Here is a 19,827-nt window from a genome sequence, read left to right as displayed (position 1 = left end):
CTGCTGAGGTGGGCGACTCACTGATCTGATCCCGATGAGGTAGGAGGAGGAGAGTCTCAGGTCACAGCAGGAGTGGATAGATGGTGAAAGCAGAGCAGAATGGGAGGGCAGGGATGCTGGATGGGGCCAGGCTCAACTTGACTAGTCTGCCTGAGGTTCTCTGGGACCTCCAGGGGCAACTGTCAGAAGAGCCTTCATAGCTCAGAAGAAAAGGCTGATCTGGACTCCAGTGAGAGCCTGTCCAGGTCCTGGCATGAAGTTCAAGGTGGGGAAGCAACCTGCCTGGGGAGAAGGGCTGAGAGAGTGATCTGCCACAGGTCCATGGGATGTGTGCAGGGAGAGGGACCCTGAGTCTGGAAAGCGGAGGAGTGGGTGGGATGCCCACCTGGAGGAAGGGAAGGGAAGGGAATGGTGGTCCTGTGACCCAAACAGATAAGGGTTTTTCAGGGCAGTTTGTTTTGGTAATTTAGGTTAGTCATGTTTGTGTCTGCTTAGCATGAGCGAGGAAATGAGATTAGAGGAGTTGAGAGGGAGGAGACTCGCTTAGGCAAATGACTCTATAAGTTCTAACTGCAAAAGAAGCCTGACATAGTATGGGGCGTTAGAGAGTAAATCTGGGTTTGTTTGAGGACTAGTCATCTCTGTGGTTACTCATGGAAGTTATTTCAACAAGGACTAACGATTACAAGGAGTATTCAGATATTCACAGAAAAATTGCCAGAGCTCTCTGGGGCCCAATAAGACTGCTTTACTTTCAAGTCATAGCCACACACCTTTTCTCCCCCTTTTCTTACTGTTTGCTGGACACAACAATGCCAAATTTTGAATTTATATGTTTATAAATGTCATTTTTTTTTAATGGCAGTGGTAAGGCAGCATGTGATTAAATACTCAACCATTGGGCCTATGTAGCTTCCATTTGTGGAGGGCTTTGCAGTTTACTAAAATACCAACACATCTTTTATGAGCCTTTAGATAACCTTTATACAGAAGGCATGGCCAAAATTAATATGTTCTATTTTACAGGGGAAAAAAAAAAAAGAAAATCCTGAAGTTTAAATGTGTTGAAGACTTGTCCATGATTAAAGATGGATCTAGGATGTAGTCCATTATATTTGGGGAGGGATGGGGGTGGAAAGTGTGTCCTTTTTTTTAAAAAAAAAAAATTGGTTTGTAACTTCCCTGAGGATAGAGACCTTGTGTTCACTGCTGAAGTTGTTTACCGACTCTTCCATGACTCCTCCACTCGCCGCTATGTAGGGCCCTTGGGAGGTGGTGGTGGTGGAGGATAGAAGTTCCCTTTGGCCCGAGCAGCCCACTTTCAAGGCCTTCACATTGGTCTTAATACTACTTTTGAATGACAGGGCCCAGAAATACACCAACAGGATTGAAGGAAGGCGTCCTGGATCATACAACTTTGAACTTTTGTCTCATTACTGGACCATGTAATTATCTTGAGGCCAGCCCAATAATATTGCCTGGCATGTTCTGTAAATATTTAAAACATGCACAGTTTTTGTCACTGAGTTTTGGCATTTCTTTTTATAATACCAGAAGGCATCACAGTGGAAGAGGCCCAAACCTCTCTGGACTTCAGAGGGGCCTTCCTCTGTGTATGAGATACTTTGATGAGCTGAGTGGAGGGATGTGGAGATGAATCAGCCCCTGTCACAAAGCTTGCAGCTTTGCTGAAGGAGGAGCTCCTACAGGTCACACAGTGGGCATTCAATAAATACTTGTGATTTTGAATCAAGGGAGATGTTATTTTGTGTTACGCATTCTCTATTTTATCACAATGGACCACTGTCAATTTTTTTTTTTAAATTATCTTTCCCATGAGTCATTAAAGATCTAGTGTTAGGATTTGGGGAAGGGGAATGATGATGAAAGAGAGTAAAGAAATGGAAACAGCAATTTTTAGGACGAGAGAGGACAGGCTTTGAATAAGTGGTGAAAAGTTGAAAGCAGGGAGTTAGTTGCTCAGGGGAAATGGAAAGACATGGAGGCTGTTTTAAAAGAGCACATTGAGGGGAGATGAGGATGAGACAGGAGTCATTCGAATCTGATGACGTCTTCAAGGGGAAAACTGAAGGCCTTTTTCAACCTTAATTACAGCCACAGGACAAAAGCATATTAGAGCACTTTTTTTCCCCTGCCTCTGCGAAGGGCAAGTAGCGGATAACCTCTTTTCTAGAGTCATGTCTAAAAAAATCTGTTCTTAAGATGACTTTTTTTTAGGGTGTCATGGCTTGAGGAAAAAAATATAAAAATTTGACTCCCTTGTGTGTATTCACATTAACTTTTCAGGCTACTGGTTTATTATGAAGCAAGGAACTTTTTAGTCATTGAGGAGATTTCAGTGGATGAGTTAATGTTTGGTCATGAGAAAATGTATCATTAGAGCTTGTTTCTCTTGAGAGGAGAAAAAATATGAGTCAGATGGAGCACCAAGTCATTTCTTTCACTTAATTCAGCCACTCTCCTGCTGAAGGACCATCACCTCATAAGGATAATTCAGACAGTAATGACCACCGGTGGATTTTACTGTTTATAAAGCCTTTCCCCCAAGACCACCCACAATTCTGCTCTGATTCCTGTATTAAAAGTTGGCATTTCTGCTGAGAGAGGCTCAAGTGAGTTGTTTTTCTAGGGAGGATGCTTTAATCAATTGATAACCCGGAATTGCCATCTGCGAGTCTGATGAGATGTTTTATTTGGTGAGGGGTCCACCAGTTGTTCATTGGCGTTTATGAAAAATATTAAAAGGTAGTAAATGAACCTGTGACCCTGGGGAGTGTGAAGTTTCTTTCACAGATAAACACTCTGCTGTGTGTTCTGTGTTTGCCAGCTCCATTCGTTCTCTTCCTCTCTTTGCTCTTGACCCTAGAGTGATTTCTGTGTTGTGTTCCTTTTTGCTGCTCACTGAGATAATCACCAAAGCTTTGTGCAGATGTCTAACTAACTAGACATATGTCCATGGGAAATGGATGTGAAATGTCAGAAGTGAAAAATGCTTCCGTTGTCTTTGTCTTAAACTCTTTTATGGTCTATTTGATTCATGCTTTTATCTGTGTGTTTTTTTTTTTTTTTTTTTTTTGAGGAGGGGAATACCGATTGTGTGATACGCCTTGTACTGATATGTGTTGGTAACACAGAGACCAAAGGTGCTATTCCTGGCCTCAGGAGAATTCCCAGCTTAGTAAGGGAGACACATAAGTTAGCGGTTCAAGTACAGGCTGGCAGGTGCTGTCTGTCACAGGGGTGGGCAGAAGATGCAGCGAATCCAGAGGGGGAACACCTCACCAGCTCTGGGAGGAGGGGTGTAGAGAAGGTTCCAACTTAAAGGAGGCTATTAAGGACACACTTTAGTAGAGGGGCTTGGTGGCTCAGTGGTAAAGAATCCACCCGCCAATGCAGGAGACACGGGTTTGGTCCCTGATTTAGGGAGATCCCACATGCCATGGAGCCACTAAGCCCATGGGCCACAACTATGGAGACTGTTCTCTAGGGCCCGGGAACCACAACTACCGAAGGCCACATAGCCCAGAACCTGTGCTCCAGAACAAGAGAAGCCATCACAATAAGAAACACGGCCACCATAACTAGAGAAGAGCCTGCAAAGAAGACCCAGCACAGCCACAATAAGTAAATAATTTAAAAAAAAGACTAATTACCAAAGCATTAAAAAAAAGAATAAGTGGAACTAAGCCTAACAATGTAGGGGCAGAAATATTCTAGAGTAGGGAACATGTAGTCTAAAGGTAGAGGGCATAAGGAGAGTGTGGTACATGCTGGGAGCAGTAAGTAATTGAGTTTAACTGTAGCTTAGGGTACATGTGGGAATTGATATGACATAAAGCTGGAGAGGTGGTTGAAACCTACATTGTAAGGATTCCTTCTCTGCTGGACAATTCAGATCAGATCCTCCTTCCAAACTATGCAATTAGGGAATTTTAGATAGGAAAGAATCTAATCAGATTTAGATTTTGGAACAATCACTAGTAGCAGTTCTGAGGATGATTTTTAAAAATATCATCTGTCTATGCTATGGAGTGAATTGTGTGTATCTCCCCCAGATTCATATGTTGAAGCTCTAACTCTCATGTGATGGCATATGAAGATGGGTCTTTGGGGGATGATATTGTTGTTCAGTCGCTAAGTTGTGTCCAACTCTCTGTGACCCCATGGACTGCAGCACATCAGGCCTCCCTGTTCCCCACTATCTCCTGGAGTCTGTCCAAGTTAATGTCCATTGAATCAGTGATGCCAACCAACCATCTCATCCTCTGCTGCCCTCTTCTCCTTTTGCCTTCAGTGTTTTCCAGCATCAGGGTCTTTTCCAATGAGTCAGCTCTTTGCATCAGATGGCCTAACTATTGGAGCTCCAGCTGCCACATCTGTCCTTCCAATGAGTATTCAGGGTTGATTTCCCTTAAGATTTACTAGTTTGACCACCTTGCTGTCCAAGGGACTCTCAAGAGTCTTCTCCAGCACCACAATTCAAAAGTATTAATTCTTTGGCTCTGTGGCTCAGATCATGAACTCCTTGTTGCCAAATTCAGACTTAAATTGAAGAAAGTGGGGAAAATCACTAGACCATTCAGGTATGACCTAAATCAAATCCCTTATGATTATACAGTGGAAGTGAGAAATAGATTTGAGGGGCTAGATCTGATAGATAGAGTGCCTGATAAACTATGGACAGAGGTTTGTGACACTGTACAGGAGACAGGGATCAACACCATCCCCATGGAAAAGAAATGCAAAAAAGCAAAATGGCTGTCTGGGGAGGCCTTACAAATAGCTGTGAAAAGAAGAGAAGCGAAAAGCAAAGGAGAAAAGGAAAGATATAAGCATCTGAATGCAGAGTTCCAAAGAATAGCAAGAAGAGATAAGAAAGCCTTCCTCAGCGATCAATGCAAAGAAATAGAGGAAAACAACAGAATGGGAAAGACTAGAGATCTCTTCAAGAAAATTAGAGATATGAAGGGAACATTTCATGTAAAGATGAGCTCGATGAAGGACAGAGGACCTAACAGAAGCAGAAGATATAAGAAGAGGTGGCAAGAATACACAGAAGAACTGTACAAAAAAGATCTTCATGACCCAGATAATCATGATGGTGTGATCACTCACCTAGAGCCAGACATCCTGGAATGTGAAATCAAGTGGGCCTTAGGAAGCATCACTATGAACAAAGTGGAGGTGACGGAATTCCAGTTGAGCTATTTCAAATCCTGAAAGATGATGCTGTGAAAGGGCTGCACTCAGTATGCTAGCAAGTTTGGAAAACTCAGCAGTGGCCCCAGGCCTGGAAAAGGTCACTTTTCATTCCAATCCCAAAGAAAGGCAATGCCAAGGAATGCTCAAACTACCGCACAATTGCACTCATCTCACATGCTAGTAAAGTAGTGTTCAAAATTCTCCAAGCCAGGTTTCAGCAGTATGTGAAGAGTGAACTTCCAGATGTTCAAGCTGGTTTTAGAAAAGGCAGAGGAACCAGAGATCAAATTGCCAACATCTGCTGGATCATCGAAAAAGCAAGAGAGTTCCAGGAAAACATCTATTTCTGCTTTATTGACTATGCCAAATCCTTTGACTGTGTGGATCACAATAAACTGTGGAAAATTCTGAGAGAGATGGGAATACCAGACCACCTGACCTGCCTCTTGAGAAACCTACATGGAGATCAGGAAGCAACAGTTAGCACTGGACATGGAACAACAGACTGGTTCCAAATAGGAAAAGGAGTATGTTAAGGCTGTATATTGTCACCCTGCTTATTTAACTTATATGCAGAGTACATCATGAGAAACGCTGTGCTGGAAGAAGCACAAGCTGGAATCAAGATTGCCGGGAGAAATATCAATAACCTCAGATATGCAGATGATACCACCCTTATGGCAGAAAGTGAAGAGGAACTAAAAAGCCTCTTGATGAAAGTGAAAGAGGAGAGTGAAAAAGTTGGCTGAAAGCTCAACATTCAGAAAACGAAGATCATGGCATCTGGTCCCATCACTTCATGGGAAATAGATGGGGAAACAGTGGAAACAGTGTCAGGCTTTATTTTGGGGGGTTCCAAAAATCACTGCAGCCATGAAATTAAAAGACGCTTGCTCCTTGGATGGAAAGTTATGACCTGCCTAGATAGTATGTTGAAAAGCAGAGAGATTACTTTGCCAACAAAAGTCCGTCTAGTCAAGGCTATAGTTTTTCCAGTGGTCATGTATGGATGTGAGAGTTGGACTGTGCAGAAAGCTGAGCACCAAAGAATTGATGCTTTTGAACTGTGGTGTTGGAGAAGACTCTTGAGAGTCCCTTGGACTGCAAGGAGATCCAACCTGTCCACCCTAGAGGAGATCAGTCCTGGGTGTTCATTGGAAGGAATGATGCTAAAGCTGAAACCCCAGTACTTTGGCCACCTCATGTGAAGAGTTGACTCATTGGAAAAGACCCTGATGCTGGGAGGGATTGGGGGCAGGAGGAGAAGGGGACGACAGAGGATGCGATGGCTGGATGGCATCACCAACTCGATGGACGTGAGTTTGAGTGAGCTCCGGGAGTTGGTGATGGACAGGGAGCCCTATCGTGCTGTGATTCACAGGGTCACAAAGAGTCAGACAGGAATGAGTGACTGAACTGAACTGGGGCTGCAGTCCATGGGGTTGCAAAGATTTGGATGTGACTGAGTGACTAAGCACAGCACAGCACAACCTTTTGTATAATCCAATTCTCAAATCCATACATGACTGCTGGATGATAATTGGGGTTAAATGAGATTATGAGGGTGGGGCCTTCCTGATGGAATTAGTGCCCTTGTAAGAAGCCACATCAGAGAACTTGTTGTCTCTTTGCCATAGAAGACACAGAAGGAAGGAAACCATCTACAGGCCAGAAATAGGGTCCTCCTCAGGAACTGAATTGGCCAGCACTTTGATCTGGCACCTTGATCTTGGATTTTCCAGCCTCTAGAATTGTGAGAAAATAAATTACTGTTGTGTAAACCACCCAACATATGCTATTTTATTATGACATTCTGAGCAGACTAATACGATCTATTTTATGTTTGAGTAATTGTGAAACCAGAAACAGGAAGGATATTATGATAATTCAAGTAAGTAGCATTCATTTGGCTTAGTCTGTTTTGAAAAATATTTCAGTGTGGAAACTATTCATGTTGACTCAAATCTAGTTTTGAGATATTGTTATAAAACATCACTTCTGTGATAAGTCTTCTGGGAGAACTTTCTTAAACATCTCAACATACTACCTTTTATTACAGCAATCCACTCATGCCTTGAATTTTTAAATTTTGTTTTAATTTTTAAAATTTTGTCTTTTGCATATTGGTACAGCCCAATTTGTTGTTGGTGGTCAGTCACTAAGTTGTGTCTGACACCTTGTGACCCCATGGACTGCAGCACCCAGGCACCTCTATCCTCCACTGTCTCCCATAGTTTGCTCAGATTCATGTCCATTGAGTCAGTTATCAGTACTTAATGCCTGAGGGTTAAGTATGTTGGACAGTCCTCCTCTGCTTCATCAAATTTTGATACTATGATGTCTAGACTCTTAAAGGAATCTTGAATTACTTGCAAGTGATAAAAATTTATTGGGAATTAATATCGTTTAGATCATGGAACTATGGCAGGCTGTAATATTTGTTGTAAAGCTGGTACCTATCTTGGGTATGTTTGCATAACTATTTAAAAGAGCATAGTTTTAAATACTTTGGGTTGTACATGTGAAGATGAGTCTTAACAATGTTATCCAGCATTTAACCCTGTGCCAGATATTTTCAGGTTGAGTTTAGTCTCCTTTCCCAAGGTCTTGCTCTTTATTTTTCTCTCTGCTCTTTCTCCTCAAACTCCTCCAGTTTATCCTCTTTTGGCTGTTTCCCCTGAGCTTAGAAATGGGCTTAGATCTCTCCTGTCATTAAACAAAATGTTTTGAACCCTATGACTTTCATAAGCCATTTCCTGAGGAAGCATTTGAAAAAATGAGTCTACTCATTCCACTCATTTCACTGTTGCTGTTCCTCCTTCAGCCTTTGGTCATCTTCTCTGAAACATAGTGCTATCTTTGCCTCTATTCTTCAGAAGTTGCTGCCATTGGTTACATATTTCTGAAGTGATGTGTATTCATTACTTCCTCAGTGGCCTCTTCTTTAGTGGTAGAGTCACAAGCTTATGAGGAGTTCTTTAGTCCGACCACCCAGAGTCAGCAATGCTCTGAATTGTACCCTTGAGTGAATCCCCAGGCTTTGCTGAAGTTCTGCAAAGTTCGGGATACAGATTCTACCATGAGCTCTCTCTACCTTTGGACAGCCCTGACTGTCAGAAGGTTGGGTTTTTTGGTCTAGAGTATGTGCAGTGTCTGTCCTTGGTCAGAGCTGTTCTTTTTTCAGCTATAAGGAATAGAGTGCTATATCATATTTACATGATCAGACCTATCTCATTCATCCAGATATTCTTTTATCTGAGCAGAATCTCTCCAGGGTTTCCCAGTGGTCACTGCCATCCCACCCACCTTATTGCTCATGCTTCTCTTTGATTGAAAGTCTTTGAAAATTGGTATTTAGAACTGATTGCAATATTCTTGAGTGGATTTTTCTCTCCTTTCATTTTTCTGACTGCCATGCTTGTACGTATGGAAACTGCTGTATTTCAGAGATGCACATTGTCATACTTACTGAGTTGATTACCCATGGAACTCAATTTCTGCTGCCATGGCCTGTTTTCCATGCACTTCTTGTCTACCTGTGTCTTTGTCTTTTATTTCCTTTGCTACATGTAGGACCTTAAATTTACCTTGATTGATTTCCAGTTTGTCAGGTCTCATTCCATAGCACTAACCTGTGGAATCTGTGGGATTCCGTTTCTATCACTTTGGGAAGAGATGAGTTCTGCTGCACTCTTTGACTGCAGTAACTCACAGATATATCTGCTTATCTTTTTGTCTATTGTCTTTTTTTTTTTTAAGATTTATTTTTGGCTGTGCTGAGTTTTGTGCTGCGTGTGGGCTTTCTCTAGTGGCAGCGAGCAGGGACTGCTCTTACTTGCAGTACGCGGGCTTCTCACCGTGGTGGCCTCTCTTGTGGAGTCCAGGCTCTAGGGTGTCTGGGCTTCAGTGATTGTGACACATGGGCCCTGTAGTTGTGACTTTCAGGCTCTACAGCACAGGCTTAATACTTGTGGAGCGCGGGCTTAGTTGCTCTTTGGTGTGTGGTATCTTCCTGGACCAGAGATGAAACCCATGTCCCCTGAATTGGCAGACAGATTTTTAACCACTAGACTACCAGGGAAGCCCTCTTTTTGTTCATCTTGACCACAGATATTTCATAGGAGACTTTGTCAGATGCTCTTCTAAAATATGTTTCCTTGTGCTTCCAGTTTTGGAGTCATATTGAAAAACGAAGTTAGGTTTATCTTGTGTAACTTGCTCTTAGTATTGAGATCTCCAGGGATTATCTCTTGCTAATTGTTTGAAATCCATTGACAAATTTGCCTGGAACTTTGGTCTGTGTATGTTGACTTTGACATTTTCCCCTCATTTTAATTTTTCCAGAGGATCTACTGATCACTTAATCCTTTCTGACTTGGTTTTTGCTGACTTCCTCTACCCATCCCCCACCCCCACCCCCCAGTTTTGGAATTTTCTGAGATAGCTTGTTTCTCTTCTTTCAATTTCCATCCTTTAAGGTGATGGATACTTACATTGTCCAGGAGGCAGTCACTAGCCACAGTCGAAGCAGAGATTTTATTGACTCTAAGGAAACTACTGACTTCAAGTGGAAAGCCGGAGCAGGAAATGCTGACACACGGAGTAGAAGGTTAAGGTTGACTATTCTGGGAATCAAGAAGAGCACGCGCAAAAGAAGTATCACCATATAACCAGCTGGACTTGTGTGTTGCTGTTGCCAGGTTATATGTGTATAGTATGTTCATGGCCCAACTGGCACAATGAGTCATTTTGCAAATAAACATTAATAAACTTAAGTGTAGAGTATTTTTAAAATAAAACCCTATGTGTAGTGTGCCAAGAGATAATAAATTTTGGAAGCAAAATAATCCTTAAATTGGCTGTTTTGACATGTGATTCTGCATAGTGCTGCTAACCTTGGTTATTCAGATAGTGTAAAGTAATGTTTCCTGCCATTAGTCAGTGTCTGAATGTTTCCTATATGCTTCAGTTGTTGTAAATAACTACTAAACACTCTTAATTATTAAACAAGTTTTAAAAGATGTCAGTAGTAAATAGTGAAGAATGTTGGTAATAAAATATTTAAAGATTTTTTTTTTAATGTGGACCATTTTTAAAGTTTTTCTTGAATTTGTTACTGTATTATTTCTGTTTTGTGTTTTGATTTTTTGACCCTGAGGCTTGTGGGATCTTAAATACCCGACGAGGGATTAAACGTGCACCCTTTGCACTGGGAGGTAAAGTCTTAACCACTGGACTGCCAGGGAAGTCCCAGAATTTGTTGGCAATATTTTTTAAATGATTTGTGATTTCAAGAATTCATTCCTACATCCCAAAGATTGATGTCTGTAGGGGATTTGGAAACAATAGGCCATAGTGCTTATCCCAAGAAGTATTTGTATTTATTATATGATAGATACAGAAATTGAGCTTATGTGTTTGGAAACTGTTAGGGCACTTTGATATTGCTGTAATATCTCAGCATCTGTAATATCTCAGGATCTGTGGACCCAACTCACTGGACAGGGTGTTCTGTAGAATTATTCATTGATTATGGATGATAAATTTAGTTGGATGATCGCTGGTCTAGGTGAGAAATAGTGAAGGTTTGAACCAGGGTTGTAGTTATGAGAAGTTGGTTAGAATCAGGATATATTTTGAAGATAGAGCCAAAGGATTTTGCTACTGAATTAGATGTCAGATTTTTCTGGGTGATCGTCATCTCTCAAGAATTTCATTTGTAAAATGGGGACAATTATGAGATCTACACTTAAGATTATTGTATCTATGTCAAGTGTTTCTCTGAACTTGCTAGAGCTCCTGTCTGTGCGCTGCTGCTAATATAGCTTCCTAATCCAGTCATATAATTCCCTTGACCTTCAGACTGTCAGCTGCTTACCATGGCATATAGAAGAAATTCTAAACTGTTTAGATTGACTTTAAGATGTGTTGCATCTTCCTTAAGATTCTTTTCCATGGTTATCTTCAACCACATCCTCTTATACTCTTGACTATACTGTTCCAGTCAATCTGTTGCTGCATGGTAAACCATCTCAATTGTAGTGGCATAAAACAAAAGCCATTTTACTCTACTCACATTTTAGCAAAGCAGGGATTTGGAAAGTGCACAGCAAGGATACCTTGTCTCTGTTTCACAGTGTCTGGGAACTCAGCTGGGAATGCTTGAAGGTTGGGGGCTGGAATCGTCTGGAGGCTCATTCCATCACATGTCTGGCTTGTAATGCTGGCTGTCAGCTGGAACACCTACATGTGGTCTCTCTGTATGGGCTATTTTGAGCTTCCTTAGAGCATGGCGGCTGGGTTCCAAGAGCAAGTGTTGCAGGAGACAGAAAATGGAAGCTGCTAGTTTCTTAAGACTTGGTCCTGGAAACTTTTACTGTAGTTTGTTGGTCAAGCCGTCATGGAGCCCAGATTCAAGGGCGGGGGAAGAGGGAGACATATCACACATCTTTTTTTTTTTTTTAGTTGAAGTATAGTTGATTTACAATGCTGTGTCAGTTTCAGGTCTATAGCAAAGTGATTCAGTTTGTATATATATAATAGGAATATATATAATAGGAATATATATATAATATAGGAATATATATAATAGGAATATATATATAATATAATAGGAATATATAATAGGAATATATAAGGAATATATATATAATATAATAGGAATACATATATAAAATATAATAGGAATATATATATTCCTATTCAGATTCTTTTCCATTATAGGTTATTGCAAGCTATTGAATATAGTTCCCTGTATTATAGAGTGGGCTTCCCAGGTAGCTCAGTGGTAAAGAATCTGCCTGCCAAGCAGGAGATGCAGGAGACTTGGGTTCAGTACCTGGGTGGGGAAGATCCCCTGGAGAAGGAAATGGCAACCCACTCCAGTATTCTTGCCTGGAAAATCCTGTGGACAGGGGAGCTTGGTGGGCTACAGTCCATAGGGTTGCAAAGAGTTGAATGTGACTGAGCACGCACACACTATACAGCAGGTCTTTGTTGTTTATTTATTTTATATATAGTAGTATGGATCTCCCTGGTGGCTCAGACGGTAAAGCATCTGCCTGCCGTGCAGGAGACCCGGGTTCGATCCCTGGGTTGGGAAGATCTGCTGGAGAAGGAAATGGCAACCCACTCCAGTAATCTTGCCTGGAAAATTCCATGGACTGAGGAGCCTGGTGGGCTACAGTCCATGGGGTCGCAAAGAGTCGGACACGACTGAGCAACTTCACTTCACTTCAGTGTGTATCTGTTAACCCCAAACTTTTAATTTATCCTACCCCCACTTTCCCAATTGGTAACTGTAAGTTTGTTTTCTATGACTGTGAGTCTGTTTTATAAATAAGTTGATTTGCATCATTTTTTAGATATCACACATACATGCTATCATGTGATATTTGTCTTTTACTGACTTACTCCACTTAGAATGATAATTCTAGGTCCATGCTTGTTGCTGCAAACGGCATTACTTAGTAGTCCGTTGTGTGTGTGAGTGCACACGTGTGTGTGTGTGTGCATGTGCAAGTGTGTATGTTTATATGCTGCATCTTTATCCATTCGGCTGTCAGTGGACACAAAGGTCGCTTCTAGTCTTGGCTATTGTAAATCATGCTGCTTTGAACATCAGGGTGCCTGTGTCTTTTCAAATTAGAGTTTTCTTCTTTTCTGGATATACGCCCAAGAGTAGGATTGCTGGATCGGTTGGTAACTATTTTTAACTTTTTAAGGAACCTCCATACTGTCCTCCATAGTGGCTCTACCGATTTACTGTTCCACTGACCATGTAGGAGGGCTTTCTTTTCTCTATATCCCCTCTAGCATTTATTATTTATAGACTTTTTGGTGATGGCCATTCTGACCAATGTGAGGTGTTACCTCAAGGCAGTTATGATTTCATTTCTCTTAGGATTAGCGTAGATTCCATCTCTCAATGGCCAGAGAGCCAAAGAATTTGGGAGCCATGTTTTGAATCTGCCACGGCCAACTATTTATTTGCCAGATTCCTGTGTATACTTTTTTGTCTAAGTACCTCTGTACATAAACAACTTGAACCCGTCCCCAGTTCAAATACCATCTCTTTCTCCATATGGTCTTTGTCATATCTTATCTGGCTAAAAGCAGTTTCTCCTTCTTTTGTGTTCCCACAACATTACTGTTTGTAATTGTATTTTTCAGTTTTTTTCTTTATTGGTAGATTATAAACTCTTTGAAGGTGAGGATTATATCTTGTTTACCTTTTCATATCTCAGAACATATGGGTTCCTTAAGTTGAAGATTCAGTATTGAATTGAGTCTCAAAATTGGGACCCTGATGGGCTGGGACTTGGCAGTGATTAAGAAGAAAATTTTAATGAGAATATTAAGAAAACTTTCTGTTTAATACAGATTCTTTCTTTTTTTTAAAAAACAGACCTCCTGTTTCTTTACCTGAATCAACCCTATTTATATATTTATTTTTGGCTGCTCCTGCGGCTTGTAAGATCTCAATTGCCCTAGCAGGGCCTGAGCCAAGGCCCGTGGGAACTCCTAGATATTTTTCCTTTTAATACAAATTGTTTCAAAGCCTTTTCGTGTGTGTGTGTGTGTGTGTGTGTGTGTGAAAGTAAAACTTTTAAACTTTTCTTCCCTGTAGCCATAAAATTAGTTGCCTTTTGATATTATCATTTTCTTCCTGTCCAGCTCAACCTCTGCTACCTGGGCCTTTTTGCTTTTACAAACAGGGTTGCCATCTATTACTGGATCAATTTAATGAGTCAGACTCAACATTCCAACTAAAAGTTATAAAAACTCATATGTTGCACAGATAAGTACTTCATGAAATTCTTTTTCAGTTTTATGTATGCTTGTGTGCAATGAGTTGAAATGTAGCATATCTTTTATTACAGTTGGGGGTCAGAAATTTTTGGAAGATACTCCTATGTAAATTCTTCCTAAACGTTTGGTATTTCTAGTGCATTTCTCTTGTTTCTATATTTTTAGTTATTCCTTTTGATGTCCTTTCTAAGAGCTGATCTGAAGATCCCTTCTGGGGACCATATATACACATTCTTTTATGCTCAACCTTTTCTTCACCCACCCAGCCTATTTGAAAGATAAACTTCAGTGGCTCTGTGTGACAAATGTTGCTTTCCCTCTTATTTGAAGACTTTATGGTTACTTTCCTGTTCTCAAGAGAAGAGGTGGAATCAGCTTTTTCTTTTTTTCTCTTTTACATTTTTATTGAGGTATAGCACACATACAGTAAAATATGAGTCCTCAACATACAACTCAATGCCTTTTTTCATCCGTATTCATCCATATCAGTATCACATGGATAAAGATAGAAAACATTTTCATCACCCCAGAAGGAAACAGCTTATTCTTATTTTCTTGAACAAGATGGGTGGGTGAGTAAATTACTAGATTCTTTCCAGCCCCATTATAGGGCATATACTGGTAATAATGTTGAGTTTTGAAGTACACGAAAGTCTAAAGCAACTCCAGGAAGTGTTAAAACAGAGGATGCTGAATATGAACTTTGGAAGAATAAAAGGGGACCAGCTTGAGTGAGCCAAGGGGAGAAGCAAGAATGAATAATTTTGGGAAGAGTTCGGGGGAAGAAAGGTTTATCTGAATTTCAGAGGAGGAGATATTCTGTGACAAGTCATGACACACTTTTAATATCTTGAAAACCATAAATTTGTCCTCTTACGGTTGTGGAGGCTCTGAGAGGACAGTCCATTTCCTTTGGCTTGCAGCTCCTCCTTCCACAAATTCCAAGCACACCCCTTCAGTAAGTTTCCCTTGTCACGTCTTCTCTCTTCTGTTAAACCTCCCTTTGCCTTCTCCTTAAAGGACCTTTGTGATAACATTTAGAGCCTGCCTGGATAATACGGGTGCTCTCCTCATCTCAAGATCATTAATTTAATCACATCTATGAAAGTTCTTTTGTCATATAAGGTAATACTCATAGATTCTGGGGATTAGAATGTGGATCCTTGGTTTCTATTCTTCAGGAATCTTTCTTCACAAAAGCAAAGTCTGCTGGATATTTGTTTCTAGTTCAGTCTCCTTTTTTACTACTAGATTAATTTTCCTAAAACACCACATTGTACAATTTATTCCCTTGCTCAGATGTCTTTGGTGACTCCCCTCTTAGCTAATAAAATTAATATGACCTAGATAGACATTCAAGTTGCTTGTTCACCCAAATACATTTCAGGCTCCTCTCTGCCTCTCCCTCCCACCCCACCTCACCTCTCCCCTCCCTGCCTCCCCACCTCTTTCTGTCATCTCTAATGTGGCAGCGTGCATTTCCTCACTGTTCATTCCGGCTTGACTCTTTCCTTGTGTGGTTTCCTCCCCCTGCCTACCTGCCTGTGGTCCCTTGCCGCTCATGCTGTAAGGCCCTCTGAGCAGCCTTCTCCTCACCATCCATATTAGATTCGTAGGGCTTCCATAACAAACGACCACAGACTTGGTGGCTTAAACCAACAGAAATGTATTCTTTCGTGGTTGTGAGGATGAGAGTCTGAAATCAAAATGTTGAGCTGGCCAGGCTATGGTGGGGACCCTGGCTTGCTGACCTCTTCCACCTTCTTCTGGGTGAGGGTATTCCTCGAGTTGCACCTGCGTTTCTCCAGTCTCTGCCTCTGTCTTCACATGGTCTTTGCCTGTTCTCTCTGACTCCTTTGTGTGTCTCTTACAAGGACACTTTTCATTGTATTTAGAGGCCACCCGGATAATCTAGGACAGTCTCATCTTGAGATCTTTCATTTGATGATGCCTGAAAGACCCAAAGGTTCCGGGATGTATCTTTTGGGGGTGGGGAGGGGAGCCCCTTTTAACCCACTGCGACACCTCAGCCAGCAATCATGGTTTGCTTCTTTAACCTCTTGACATCATTGGCATAACTGCATGCTTTGGAACCCCTCATCCCTGTCCTGTTATTTTGCATGGCCAGACTATAAGCACTTGAGGACAGGAAGGATCTTTTGCTCTGCAACCCTTAACTCCTGGCAGAGTGCTTAAGAAACTGATAAAGATTTTTTTTTTTTTAATGGAAAAAAGTGGCATGTAAAAATCCTACCATAATGATTATCAGGATGCTGTTGTGAAAGTGATCTTTCTCCCTGCAAGTTTTTTCTTTATTTCTGGTATTCTTTTTTGGGGGGTGGGGGGTGGGGGGTTTATTTATCAGGAACCTTAAGTGAGTAGCTAGGAGAAAGCAGAGCTGATAGTGAAATTGCGGAGCTGAAACAGAGCAGAGAAATGCAAGGGCAAACCTACTGGGGACAGTGGGTTTGGAGATTGGCCAGGGAAAGCTTTGAGGTTGACTGGCAGATCCGTCTCTGTTGGTTGGGTCTGCCTGGTCTCCTGGAAGTGTGGATCTCCCCTAGAGTCCTTTCCAGTGGATTTTATAAACCTAGAAGACAGTTCTTGTGGGCATCTGGATTTGATCTCCCTCAGCACCGTGGAGGATCATGACAAGGGCAGTCCCCAACCTTTCTTTCCCTGAGGACATGACTTCATAGGATCATCTGCCCAGCAGGCTTATTTCTCCTTGGCCTTGCCCTGTAAGCACAGCTGCTTTTCAGCTTAGTGGGGAGCACAGGTCTTAGGCTATTTTCCCAACTATTTTCTTCATTTAGCTTAATTTCAAGGTTACCTGATAATATCTTTTTTCTCTTTTTCTTTAGTCTCAGTCTTACTTTGAATGGATGCTGGCAGTCTAACCCTCTTAAAGTCTAAGTAGCACTGATGTTTTTCCTTTTAAACATTTGAAGGGATGATTTTAGCCTTTTGGTTATTTTTAAGCTGGTGGTACCTTCATTTGTAGTTTTATTATACTGTGAATCCTAATATAACTGCTTGAGTCTGTGAAATGTAACCATTACTTACAGTGACAGCTTTCTATAGTAGGATTGCTCCGTTAGGTGCATGTTAATCCTCTCCCATGATATCCTGGCTGGAAACCAATGCAGAGACTTTAACATAATGGGTAAGGATGGCTGATGGTGTCAGGCAAGTATGGGTTTCAATTTCATCCTGCCACGTTTCCAGCTTTGTAACACTGGAGAAGTTAATTAACCTCTCTGAGCTTCCATTTTACGATCTGCAAAATGGACATAATTCCTATTGTGTTGTTATGCATGCTGGGAGGATTAAATATGGTAATATGCATACAGGTCTGTAGCATAGCAGTATCTGGTGCCTGATCTGTGTTCAAAAAATTGTGGGTACTGTTATTATTTACTTTGCAAGGAAAACTGGAACACTAGTGGTGTTGAGGAATGTTTCCATGTTCCCCAGAGTCAGATTCTAACAGGGTTTAGTAAACAGTCCAATGTGTGTGGAGTAATGGGGTGTTGAGTACGTCAGTCCTTGCTACTTGTATGGTATTTATTTGAAAAGTGATAGGAATAAAAACACACTTAGTGACTGTACTGCTGAGCTGATGCTTTTTATTATGCTCGCTCTGTAAAGCTACACTTCTCATTAGTTCAAAGTTCCTACCTCCAAACTGGGAGGATAAAGATTAGAGTATGGCTTAATTAGTCTTAAATTTGTGTTTTTAGCCATAATTTTGTGACTGTTAGGTCTGAGAGGTTTAATCTGTATCGCTTGGTTTTTATCACAGAGATGTGACTCAATACATTGGTCTTTGTACTAGGAAACCTTGAATTCATCTGCTGCCTTGCTGGTTTCCAGACTGAAGAAAAGAAGTCACAGTAGAATGAGCCTTAGAACATTTCCTGCTCAGAGGCGATATTTTGGATTAAACTTCCTTTCTCTAAGCGCTGACTCAGTGGACTTGAGTTTGAGCAAACTCAGGGAGATAGTGAAGGACAGGGAAGCCTGGCATGCTGTAGTCCATGGGGTCGCAAAGAGTTGGACATGCCTCAGCAGCTGAACATCAACAAGCCCTTCAGTGTATCAGATAATTTCAGGGCTGGAGGGAGGATTGGGCACGGAGTGCTAGAAATTGAGTACATTGGGCTGTATCTGACTTTGAATGTTGGTTTTGTTACTGGGTGTTGAAGACTTTTGTTTTAAATTTAAATTTATTCATTTTTAAGGAGGATATTTGCTTTACAATATTGTGTTGGTTTCTGCTGCACATCAACATGAATCAGCCATAGGTATATAAGTATCCTCTCTCTCTTCAACCTCCCGCCCACCTCCCACACAATCCCACCCCTCTAGGTTGTCATCCAGCAGCAGATTTTGATTTGAGCTCCCTGCATAGTACAGCAAATTCCCACTGGCTGTCTACTGTACATATATTAGTGTCCATGCTTCCATGCTACTCTCTCCATTCATCTCCTCCTCCCCTCCTCTTCCCCACCCTTGTCCAAAAGTCTGTTCTCGATGTCTGTGTTTCCATCGCTGCCCTACAGATGGGTTCATCAGCCCCTCCTTTCTTGATCTGATGTATATATATTTGTTAGTAGACAGTATTCTTCTTTCTGACTTACTTCATTCTGTAAAATAGTGTCTAGGTTCTGGATGTTGAAGACTTTGGCCAGAGTTAATTGGCTCATGAGTTAAAGTATTCCTTATGGAGGAGCATGTGTTCATATAATTTTCATACAGTTGAGGGAGTCTTCTCGGATTTAGGGCCTTATAGCAGTTCTTTCACGGTTAGATGAATGAAAGAAATTCCACGTGGAGTTTTCTGCCTGAACATAAACTGCCCGAGGGTAAGAACTTGGTCATATTTGCTATCATACCTCCAGTGCCTAAGACCCCCACTGGCTCAGTATGTGTTAGTCAAGTCCACGAATGGCTATGGGGAGGAAAGGAGGTGATCTGGTGGGGTTCAGAATGCCCCCTGGACTCCATGCCACTCATTTCTGAATCAGCCTTTCCTAGGGGTCAGGCAGTTGTTTGGAGGAGCGATCCCTCCATTCTGGGGGCTGTTATGTATTGGGACATCAACTGTGTGCCATACATGCCAGGAACTGGGAGGAAATGGCACCAGAGACTTCAGCCAGGGTCGTCTTCAGCATCTGGCTTACTATAGTTTCTGTTTTTCAACGGATGTGACAAAGGATAGTTCCCTAGAATGACTCCACCGAAAGTACCAGCGTGATCTCCAGGTTCGAGGGACTAGATCAGTCTTCTAACCATTAAGTCTAAGTCAGTCCTGAGAATTTTGGTTCCTTTTATTGTCCCTGAGAAACTGATGGATAAATGTGGCCATTGACTTATTTACATGATTTCTCTTTCTTAATGGCCTTCTTTTGCTTCTTTCTGCTGTCCTCCCCTGGCCCCCACCCCAGGTGAGGATTCAAGTTCAGCCCTCATCCGCTTCCTGCCCCCTCAGGTAAAAGAATGAATCATAAGGGTTTGGAGTTCCTTTGTGACTGTCATGATGAGAAGGGGTTGAGAGTGAGCTGGTCTTCTAATTCCCTTCTTCCCTCCCTCTATCACAATTTTGAGCCTGTGTGTTCTACAGTTTTTCTAAGCACCAAACTGAAATCTTTTATGATTTTCAGCTCGAAGTCCCCTCTTTTTTGATCTTTGGGGATCCAAACCAAGTATGGACAAGAGTAAGTAGGGTGAGAAACAGGGTTCGCTAGGGTGTCTGTAAGCTCACATGCACGTTTCATCATTTTGCCATAC

The 19,827-nt window shown here is 41.5% G+C and overlaps 1 protein-coding gene and 1 non-coding gene across 3 annotated transcripts in view; both read left to right on the top strand.

Moving 5' to 3' along the window:
* Window positions 1-19,827, top strand: part of ACVR1 (activin A receptor type 1) — a 141,239-nt gene that overhangs the window by 15,344 nt on the left and 106,068 nt on the right. The gene's annotated exons all lie outside the window — the stretch shown is intronic.
* TRNAG-GCC lies at window positions 12,254-12,325 on the top strand. Its single transcript has one exon. It is a non-coding gene; the product is annotated as a tRNA-Gly (tRNA).

The sequence above is a fragment of the Oryx dammah genome, unplaced genomic scaffold (genome assembly GCF_014754425.2).
Source record: "Oryx dammah isolate SB20612 unplaced genomic scaffold, SCBI_Odam_1.1 HiC_scaffold_27, whole genome shotgun sequence".
NCBI classification, from domain to species: Eukaryota; Metazoa; Chordata; class Mammalia; order Artiodactyla; family Bovidae; genus Oryx; species Oryx dammah.
This window is presented reverse-complemented; position numbering and strand designations above follow the sequence as displayed.